The sequence below is a fragment of the Triticum urartu genome, chromosome 2 (genome assembly GCF_003073215.2).
Source record: "Triticum urartu cultivar G1812 chromosome 2, Tu2.1, whole genome shotgun sequence".
In the NCBI taxonomy this organism is placed as follows: domain Eukaryota; kingdom Viridiplantae; phylum Streptophyta; class Magnoliopsida; order Poales; family Poaceae; genus Triticum; species Triticum urartu.
Window position 1 is genome coordinate 644,966,975 of NC_053023.1, and position 10,653 is coordinate 644,977,627.

Below are 10,653 nucleotides of genomic sequence, written 5' to 3' on the forward strand. Positions count from 1 at the left end.
TAATCCATGAACACCTATGGGACCGGCGGACCTGGTCCCTTTCGGTTCGGCGGGGGCGAGGGTCGCACGAAGAGCGGATCGAGGCGAAGCACACGAGCAGTTTACCCAGGTTCGGGCCGCACGGATGCGTAAAACCCTACTCCTGCTTTGTGGTTTGTATTGAGTTCTTGCTCGGGAGCGCGGAGTGCTAGAGCACACCCCAACAGCTAACGAGACCGAGCGTGAGAGTTCCCCCCCTCTGCGTTGCGCATGGGCCTCCTTTTATATGCTCAAGGGGTCACCGACATGTGGCAACATAGACAGGGGTAAAAATGGAAAGGGTGCTGCGGTTGGTACAACTACCTGCTACAGTGTATCATACCTAACCCTGACGGCAGGGGACAAGGGCATTAAATGCCCGTCTGCGTCGCCTGAATAGTGCAAAAGGGACCGTCAGGGACGCCACCGCTCGCCACGATGGCAATCTTGTCAGCGCCGCTTGCCACCGCGCGCCACTGGCTGCACAGCCTCCCACCACGTACGCCTGGAAGGGTCCCAGAGCGACACGTTGGTGGATGTGCTGGAGCGCGGGCACAGAGTGGTGGCTTGCCGCGGCAAGCGCCTTGCCGCGGTCGTTGTCTTGTCGCGTCCGGGAGCTTGTCGCTCACCGGGCCTTGCCGGGACGCGTGGCGTGTCGCGGCAAGTTCCTTGAGATGCCTTGGTTGGCCTTCTCGGCAAGCTCCTCTTGCCGAGGTCTTGTCTCCTTAAGTGCCTTGCCTTGGTTGGCCTTCCCGGCAAGCTCCTCTTGCTGGGGTCTTGTCTCTTTGGCTTGGATACTTTGTTCTTGAATGGCTTCAAAGGAACCACGGAGGACCTTGGCGGTCACCCAGCAAGCCTTGCCGCGGGGTGCTGCGACTGCCCGTGCACAAGTTCGGGATACTAGGGTACCCCTACTCTAGTACACCGACATCTACCTCGCGGCCGATCAACGGCAGCCACACCATGGCCTTCCTCCTCCCACGCCCTGCTTCTCGCCGATGACCACGACCAGCACCCGACCCTGCGCTCGTCTCATCGGCCGGACGGCCACCTCACCGGTGACCAGGCGCCACTCCACATCCGGCATGCCCTGCTTCTTCCGTTGCTTTCTTGTGACAAACGAGACTGGCACGCCACCCGATGTGCCACGGCGCCACGCCCCTGTTCATCGTCGTTGTCTCCATGAGCCATTGTTCTGCTGCTACCTGCATCGAAGGCTGCCAAGGTCATCTGTTTGGCCCCGATGACTTTTGGCTCATGTGCATGCCCCGCGTCTTGCACCTCCACTTGCTGTTGCTATTGACATCAAGCTCGACCCCAGAACAGGGAATAACGCTAAGTACCAGGTCAACAAGGACCGCCCAGTTCGTCTTCTGCCGTCTCCGGAATCGCCAAGTCCCTCGACGGCAAGTTCTTCTCCGAATGTGTACGACTATAGCCGGTGTGCATTTTTGTCAAGTCCGACTACGACAAACGACTACACGATGAGACGCCAAGTACCACTACACCTGGAGACCTCGAACCCGTCAAGTCTGACAACGATTGTGTACAACTACCGACGACGTGCATGTTGCCAAGTACCCTCTCCGAATCGCCATGTTCGACTACCGATGACATATACCACTACCATCCCCAAGATCGCGTGAACCTCTACTTACCCTTCAAAACGTGTACCACTACCGCCGCCCGAACGTCTACAGAACATGTACCGTCGACCCTCGAAGACCCGTGGATGTCAAGTTCCTTGTTTTGACCCCGAGCACCTATGGAGTGTGAACATCTATGAAGCGAGAACGACAACTTCCACTACCGCCGTCGTGAGAACGCCTACTTCTGCTACGAACTTGATCCGTTTCGAAAAGGCACGCTTTGAAGGTATAACCGCCGAGACGAACGCCCGTGAATGAATGCATGTGTTGTATGAGATGCTCGTGGTTGCACCGTGTCCGAGTTGTTCCTTGCGAGTTCCTCGTTGCCTTGCCGTAGACATGTGGGAACCCGGTATCCGGGAGCACCCCATCTTCTTGCGTGACAAACTCACACCCACTTCCTTTTGCACCGGTATCCCCGTGGCTACCGGATCATCGGAATGTTGCCGCAGCATCATTTCCGTTTCATCGCCGTGGCACCCCTTTCTTTCTACCACGGTGACAAATGCTCTCATCATGCTCATGTCAACTTTTAATAAAAATTGCATAAACTTGAACATGTCATGCACATCATGATAATAACATTTAAAATGTTTAAAATTGTTGTTGCATTAAATTGCTAATGCACATGAGGATATACCGGAATTGTTGTTTGATGCTTCCGGCCTCATTTAAACTGCCTAACTGTGTATTTTACTCATGTTTCACCTCTTGCCATGTTTAACAACATTTAATATTGTTGGGTACATAAAAGGGAGAGAACTAAATAAATGAATGTGGTGTTTTGTCAATATGCATCCCGATGCATATTCATCCCGATGCATATTGAGCTCCACTTAACTTGTAGTGTTGTTTGTGCACTTTGCCATGCCATGCATATTTAAATCGGACATGCATCATACTTGGTTGCGCATCATGCCATGTTTATGTGATGGTTGTTTACTATGTTGCTTGCTTCTTTCCGGGTTGCTTCTCTCGTTAGCTTCGGTTTTGTTTTGGAGTTGTGAGGATCCGTTAGACTACATCCATTTGTCTTCTTCATGGACTCGTTCTTCTTCCTTGCGGGATTTCAGGCAAGATGACCATACCCTCGAAATCAGTTCTATCTTTGCTTGCTAGTTGTTCTCTCGATTGCTATGCCGCGCTACCTACCACTTGCTATATCATGCCTGTCATATTGCCATGTCAAGCCTCTAACCCACCTTTCCTAGCAAACCGTTGTTTGGCTATGTTACCGCTTTTGCTCAGCCCCTCTTATAGCGTTGCTAGTTGCAGGTGAAGATGAAGTTTGTTCCTTGTTGGAACATGGATATTGTGGGGATATCATTATTATATCGTATTTACTTTAATGCATCTATATACTTGGTAAAGGGTGGAAGGCTCGGCCTTATGCATGGTATTTTGTTCCACTCTTGCCGCCCTAGTTTCCGTCATACCGGTGTTATGTTCCTTGATTTTGCATCCCTTATGCGGTTGGGTGTTATGGGAACCCCTTGACAGTTTGCTTTGAATAAAACTCCTCCAGCAAGGTCCAACCTTGGTTTTACATTTGCCTAACAACCTATCACCTTCCCTTGGGTTTTGCAGACTCAAGGGTCATCTTTATTTCAACCCCCTCGGGCCAGTTCTTCTGTAAGTGTTGGTTCGAACTAGAGCCCCTTGCAGCGCCAACTCGGGGAAACTTGAGGGCTGGTTTTAGTTGTACGGATTGCTCATCCGGCGTTGCCTTGAGAATGAGATATGTGTAGCAACTATCGGGATTGTCGGCACATCGGGCGGCTTTGCTGGTCGTGTTTTACCATTGTCGAAATGTCTTGTAACCGGGATTCCGAGACTGACCAGGTCTTCTAAGGAGAAGGAATATCCTTCGTTGACCATGAGAGCTTGTGATGGGCTAAGTTGGGACACCCCTGCAGGGTTTTGAAATTGGAAAGTCGTGCCCGCGGTTATGGGCAGATGGGAATTTGTTAATATCTGGTTGTAGAGAACTTGACACTTAACTTAATTAAAATGCACCAACCGCGTGTGTAGCCGTGATGGTCTCTTTTCGGTGGAGTCCGAGAAGTGAACACGGTTCTTGTGTTATGTTTGAACGTAAGTAGTTTCAGGATCACTTCTTGATCACTTCTAGTTCACGACCGTTGCGTTGCTTCTCGTCTCACTCTTATTTGCGTAAGTTAGCCACCATATATGCTTAGTGCTTGCTGCAGCTCCACCTCACTACCCTTTCCTACCCATAAGCTTAAATAGTCTTGATCTCGCGGGTGTGAGATTGCTGAGTCCTCGTGGCTCACAGATACTTCCAAATAGTTGCAGGTGCCGATGATACCAGTGCAGGTGACGCTACCGAACTCAAGTGGGAGCTCGATGAAGATCTTGTTTGTAGTTTTGTTTCGTTTCCTGTTGATCAGTAGTGGAGCCCAGTTGGGACAATCGGGTATCTAGCATTTGGTGTTTTCTTCTTTTATTTTTGGTTCCGTAGTCGGACCTTGATTGTATTCTGGATGATGTATGTTTAACTTGTATTTGTGTGAAGTGGCGATTGTAAGCCAACTCTTTATCCCTTTCTTATTCAGTACAATGGATTGTGTGAAGATTACCCCTCTTGCGACAAACCTACCATGCGGCTATGCCTCTAAGTCGTGCCCCGACACGTGGGAGATATAGCCACATTGTGGGTGTTACAAGTTGGTAATCAAAGCCTTTCCCGACTTAGGAGCCCCCCGCTTGATCGAATCGTTGACGTTGTTGAGTCTAGAAAAAAATGTTTTGAGTCTTAGGATTGTATATACCGGAGAGTAGGATTCTTTTTACTCCTCGGTCCCTTCGTCGCTCTGGTGAGGCCTCCTGATGTAGAGGTTTTGACTCCTCTCTCCTCAAATTTCATGAATTTTTTTTTAGGATCTCACGGGTATGTTGGAATCGTTCTGATAGTCTTGTGACAAGAACATTGTTCTTGGTGCCTCCTAAAATTTAGGGGTTGTGGCCGTGTCCTGGGGAGTTGAGCTCCGAGGTGTTGTCATCACAATTTTATCGTTGCAGTTCTGGAATACCTGAGTTCCCCGACATCAAAAATCTCTTTTATGCAGTTGTTGGTGAGATAACCTCGACGCCACCCAGTACTGGGGCGGGAGTTCGGGACTATTTCCATAACTTGTATAACGGATGCTTTTCAAAGGTTGAGGTACACGATTTCCGAAGGTTTCTTGGTTATGTGTTGAAGGATGGATACAGCTAGATGTAGGTATTGTTAGTTTGGGTGAGATATTGCTTCCTCTGTATCCCCAACACCTGATTGCATAACCGGAAAGTTTCTGGAGTTTTATAAGTGGGAATTCAAGTATCTCGCAAGATATCTTTCCAACAGACACATGATACGATATGGGTTCTATCATATGTTTGTTTCCGGCTTATTTTGCAAGCCAATCCTTGTTTTGGTTTTGTTGTGGTATTCGAGTTGCTTCAAAGTCAAGTGTTGATTCCATACCTCCCCTAAGTGGTGTTCTCACATTGCTATGTGAATACCAATCCTTCTTGATAATCGAGATTGTCATGTCAATCCTTTTCAACCGGCGTGTTTCTCTTCGGGTGGATCCGATCATTTCAACATCCGCAAGATCACCTATCGGTTTTTCCCAATGTTGTTCGTTTCATCTGTCTCCAAGTTGCCTTGTTTTCCCACCCACCCCTTTTTCTTCAAGGACTAAGATTTCTTAATCAAGTATCCATCTTATTGATGTGAAGTATTTCCATTCTTTTCCGTCAATATTCTTATCCGGTGATTCTCAGGAAGATACTAACAGAGCTTCAAGTTCATCATTCTTCGTTTCTTTTATCTTCTCCGGTGGACTCAAATCAAGCTTTCGGTGTTGATATTATCCTTTCCTCATTTCAAATGTTTTCCCCATGCTGTTGCACCTCTTAATCTTTCACCTCTCGCTATTCATTTGTTTGGGAGTGCTGAAGATATCTCAGAAGGCTCGTCTTTTCGTTCAAGATCCGTTCAACCTATTTCGAGGTTGTTATCTCACTCTGGCCATTTAATTGAACCGGTGCCATCTCTCTTCAAATCGTTCAACGGTGTTTCTCTTGAGTGGGCCCTAACCCACAGGTCTTTTCCCCAGGATTTTACCTGACTCTTCTAATTTTTTTCGGAGCTATCCTCAAATTCTTTCAAAGTTTGACGTAAGAATGATTTGTCATCAGTGAAATGTCTTTCTCCAAGATCTTTCAAATTCTTCTCATCGTTGGTTCAACCTTTCTATTCTTCATCCCGGAGTGCCTCAGCAATTCATGGTGGTGTTTCTCATTGTCATTCTCTGCATTTGAAGACCGAAGAAGGGTTTTTCCTCCAAATCTTACCCATTCTTCCAAAGACGCGAAGTTCAAGCTTGATGCCATCCTCTCATAATTGTTTTCGATCGTGAGAATTATTTTCACCCATCTAGAGTAATTCAAGAGTCTTTCAGTTTGATTCTCCAGAGCCCTTCATCTCAGAATTATTCATTCTCAGCATTCATCTCTCTTTCCCCAATCTTACCGGTGCATCATTCAAGTATTCTCTAATCTGCTCGTGATCTCTTCATTCTCATGTATGTAAATTCCCTCAAGCATCGTCATTCATTCTCTAATTCCTCCCGGTGATTCGTTCTCTTTTCTTCATTCATTTTCAATTCTTATGGTGGTTCATTCAAGCGTTCTCGTCCTTGGGTGTCATATCAACGCATTTATATTTTTCCAAACCATACCGGTGGATCCATCAAGACCTTCTCTAGCATTACGCTATATCTCTCCTTTATCTTTCCAATCAGAATGAGTAGTATGCCGAATCCATTGCTTGTCATCAAGTTAATTGATGATGGATAAGCTTAATGTAATTCTTATTCTTGTTTCATCGAGTATATTCAACTCCTTATTCCGGAGGCTAATAAAATTCTCGTTTTCAATTGTTCATCTTTCTTTTCCTAAGTTCCAAGTTTTCTCGGTTATATCATTTCAAAGGTTCATATAATCATTGCAAGGCCTCAATCTTATTCTTTTCATCCTTCACTTCTTTTGATCATTCTTTTATTACCGAAGTTCTTCATGGAGGCTCAACATGGTGGTTCAGCAAGGATTTAATTCCTTCTCGAAGTGCTCATCAAGATTCTTTTCAGAGGAGCTCAAGTATTCTTCATCTTGCATTCCGAAGTGCAATTCTTTCATATCTCATCTTTTGAGGTGGTGTTATGTCATTGTTGATAATTTCCCTTCGTGTTTCATGATCCAGATGTTTTCAAGAGTGACATAGTTAAATCCATCATTTTCTCTTCGCTCAAGTCATCTTTTCAACCAATCAATCTCTTCATTTGAGTTATCTCGGGTTATATTTCACGTAAAGCTTCCCCTTAGGATTGTTGCTATCTATGGTGCTTATAAATGACCCAAGTTCTTCATTTATCCTTCCGGTGAAATAAGTTTCTCGTCTCCTTGTTGATATCAATCAATCATTGTTTTCGTTAGTGGCCGAATTTCACCCCAACTTTTGGGATGTTTTCCATAAGCGCACTAAAAGTTTATTCGTTTTGTTGTTGATAATCCAACAACTTCGTTCAACCTTTTCTTTGTAAGCATTCTCTTTCAATTTTATTTGCAAGAGTTGTCATTCTTCTTCTCTGTTCTTTTCTTTCCAACCATCTAGTTTTCCATTCATTTGTTCCGGAGGCATGGTGATGTTTCTCTCTTTGTCCCATCATCTTGGTTTGCCAAGATCATGTCCAATTCCTTCCATTTACAGTCGGAGTGCTGGCCAAATTATATCATTCTTTTTCCTTCTCTATCTTGTTTTAACCGAAGTGTTGTGTCTATCATTCCTCTTCTAACCGGAGTCTCATCCAAGTGCTTTCATTTTACCAAGCTCATATTCTTTGCCTTCCTTTTCCAACCGGAGTGTTGTCATAATTGATCCTTATCGTTCCTTGTGCATCTCATTTTTACCGGAGTGCTTGCATGTACTTCTTATCCATTGTAACCCTTTTCTTATGTCTTTCGACCCACAAGGTTCCCGTAATGTTCCTTGTTCCTCTTTTCTAACGGATTGTTTTCAAGTTTGTTCATCTTTGTTGTACTCTTTCTTTCAATTTGTTAAACCTATCAAGGTTCTTTGGTTTCACTCGTTTTTCAAAGAAGTAACTTAGTATTACCTCTTCCCCTTCCTCTTCCGTTTTCCCCGGTGCCATCCTAGATCTCGAGACGAGATCCTCTCGTAGTGGTGGAGCGTTGTGACGCCCCAAGACCAGAGCATCAGATGCCTTCCAGGGTTTCTGAGATTCGTTGTGTGATTCGTTTTTGCTTGTTGCATTCATCATTGCATCATGTGCATTGCATCATGTCATCATGTCTTTAATCTTTCCAACTCAACTAAATAAACCGTATGGATCTTCGATCGATTTAAATTGAGGGAACTCACAAGGTGGTTTCTCTTTGAAACACACCCTCCCGATATTTAGGGAGATATTATAAAATATTCCATTATTTTGGAATCACCCATGAACCCACTTGCATATTAAATCCCTTGGGCCTCACTGTTCAAGCCCAGCTGGTCACTTGGGCCTCCCAGTAGGTCAGCCCACCTAAACACTTCCTCCCGTGCCGGCCCATAGGCCCGACCGAACCCTAGCCTCCCTGAGTCTTTCCCCTCGCTCCCTCTTCATCCCTTAGCGCTGCCAGAGAGGAACAGAGCACCCGACCCCGCGCTCGATTCCCTTGTCTGGCGCCGCCCCTCTCCCCTACGCGCTTCCCCCGATTCCTCCTCATCCACTCCTCGAGCGGCTCCGCTAGACCCACGCCCGGATCTCCTCCTCCCCGTTCGTCCTACTCACCGGGAGCCCGAGTCCCTTGGGTTTCCCCTCGCCCTCGCCATCTAGCACCGGAGCCGCCCTGCTGCTTCATTCGCTTTGATGTTCGTCCGTCGTGCCGCCATGTTGCAGCGCCACCGACTTCGACCTTCTCCTCCCCGGGCTCCTCTACCTCGCCGTCGATCAACGGCAGCTACTCCATGGCCTTCCTCCTCCCACGCCCTACTTCTCGCTGATGACCACGACCAGCACCCGACCCTGCGCTCGTCTCATCGGTCGGACGGCCACCTCGCCGATGACCAGGCGCCACTCCACATCCGGCATGCCCTGCTGCTGTCGCTGCTTTCCCGTGACAAACGAAACAGGCACGCCGCCCGATTTGCCACGGCGCTGCGGCCCTGTTATCGTCGTTGTCTCCACGAGCCCCTGTTCTGCTGCTGCCTCCATTGAAGGCTGCCGAGGTCATCTGTTTGGCCCCGATGACTTTTGGCTCATGTGCATGCCCACGTCTTGCACCTCCACTTGCTGTTGCTGTTGACGTCAAGCTCGACCCCCGAACAGGGAATAACACTAAATACCAGGTCAATGAGGACTGCCCAGTTCGTCTTCTGCCGTCTCCGGAATCGCCAAGTCCCTCGATGACAAGTTCTTCTCCGAACGTGTACGACTACAGCCGGTGTGCATTTTTGTCAAGTCCGACTACGACAAACGACTACACGATGAGACGCCAAGTACCACTACACCCGGAGACCTCAAACCTGTCAAGTCCGACACCGATTGTGTACAACTACCGACGATGTGCATGTTGCCAAGTACCCTCTCCGAATCGCCATGTTCGACTACCGATGACATATACCACTACCATCGCCGAGATCGCGAGAACCTCTACTTCCCCTTCAAAATGTGTACCACTACCGCCGCCCGAACGTCTACAGAACACGTATCGTCGACCCTCGAAGACCCGTGGGCGTCAAGTTCCTTGTTTTGACCCCGAACACCTACGGAGTGTGAACATCTACGAAGCGAGAATGACTACCTCCACTAGCGTCGTCGCGAGAACGCCTACTTCCTCTACAAACTTGATCCGTTCCGAAAAGGCATGCTTTGAAGGTATAACCGCTGAGACGACCGCCCGTGAACGAATGCATGTGTTCTATGAGATGCTCGTGGTTACGCCGTGTCCGAGTTGTTCTTTCCGAGTTCCTCATTGCCTTGCCGTCGACATGTGGGAACCCGGTATCTGGGAGCACCCCATATTCTTGCATGACACACTCACACCCACTTCCTTTTGCACCGGTATCCCCGTGAGCTACCGGATCATCGGAATGTTGCCGCGGCATCATTTCCGTTTCGTCACCGTGGCACCCTTTTCTTTCTACCATGGTGACAAATGCTCTCATCACGCTCATGTCAACTTTTAATAAAAATTGCATAAACTTGAACATGTCATCCGCATCATGATAATAAGATTTAAAATATTTAAAATTGTTGTTGCATTAAATTGCTAATGCACATGAGGATATACCGGAATTGTTGTTTGATGCTTCCGGTCTCATTTAAACTGCCTAACTGTGTATTTTACTCATGTTTCACCTCTTGCCATGTTTAACAACATTTAATATTGTTGGGTACATAAACAGGAGAGAACTAAATAAATGAATGTGGTGTTTTTTAATATGCATCCCGATGCATATTGAGCTCCACTTAACTTGTAGTGTTGTTTGTGCACTTTGCCATGCCATGCATATTTAAACTGGACATGCATCATACTTGGTTGCGCATCATGCCATGTTTATGTGATGGTTGTTTACTATGTTGCTTGCTTCTTTCCGGGTTGCTTCTCTCGTTAGCTTCGGTTTTGTTTCGGAGTTGTGAGGATCCGTTCGACTATGTCTGTTTGTCTTCTTCATGGACTCTTTCTTCTTCCTTGCGGGATTTCAGGCAAGATGACCATACCCTCTAAATCACTTCTATCTTTGCTTGCTAGTTGTTCTCTCTATTGCTATGTCGTGCTACATACCACTTGCTATATCGTGCCTCCCATATTGCCATGTCAGGCCTCTAACCCACCTTTCCTAGCAAACCGTTGTTTTGCAATGTTACCGCTTTTGCTCAGCCCCTCTTATAGCGTTGCTAGTTGCAGGTGAAGA